Consider the following 667-nt stretch of genomic DNA (forward strand, 5'->3'; position numbering starts at 1 on the left):
ACACGCACACGCACACGCACACGCACACAGACACACGCACACGCATACGCACACGCACACGCACACGCACACGCACACGAACACACACACACACAAACGCACGCGCGCACACACACACAAACGCACGCACGCGCATGCACGCACGCACGCACACACATACATATATATCAGTAGTTAATGAGACAAAACCGAGTTTATCTCATTAACTCCTGATATATATACGGGGGTGCGTGCGTGTGTGTGGGGGGGGGGGGCATGTGTGTGTTTGAGCGTGCTTCTCTGTATATGTCTTTTTCCTGTTCTCAATTAGTTTCTTGGGGGCTTTCTTCCAAGTAGATGTTTTCAAGTCCCTGGCGTATATATATATTTCGAGTATGCACGTGCGTGCATGAGAGTGTCTTACTAGGCCATTCACGGGAGCGAGCTTTTTAATTTTCCTAATTAAGAGGAACCCCTGCTTCTAACGACAATGTGCTGCCATATCCATTTAAATTAAATAGAAAATGTTTTTAACAAAGTTACCCAACTAACAGGAAATTAATCATTTATTCAATTCAGTTTCGCCGGTCACGATAATTAGACTACGATCATTATATATCGTAACGTACGTAGTGTTAATCGTCAACTATATATATATATATATATATATATATATATATATATATAT

The sequence above is a fragment of the Priapulus caudatus genome, unplaced genomic scaffold (genome assembly GCF_000485595.1).
Source record: "Priapulus caudatus unplaced genomic scaffold, Priapulus_caudatus-5.0.1 Scaffold656, whole genome shotgun sequence".
NCBI lineage: Eukaryota > Metazoa > Priapulida > Priapulimorpha > Priapulimorphida > Priapulidae > Priapulus > Priapulus caudatus.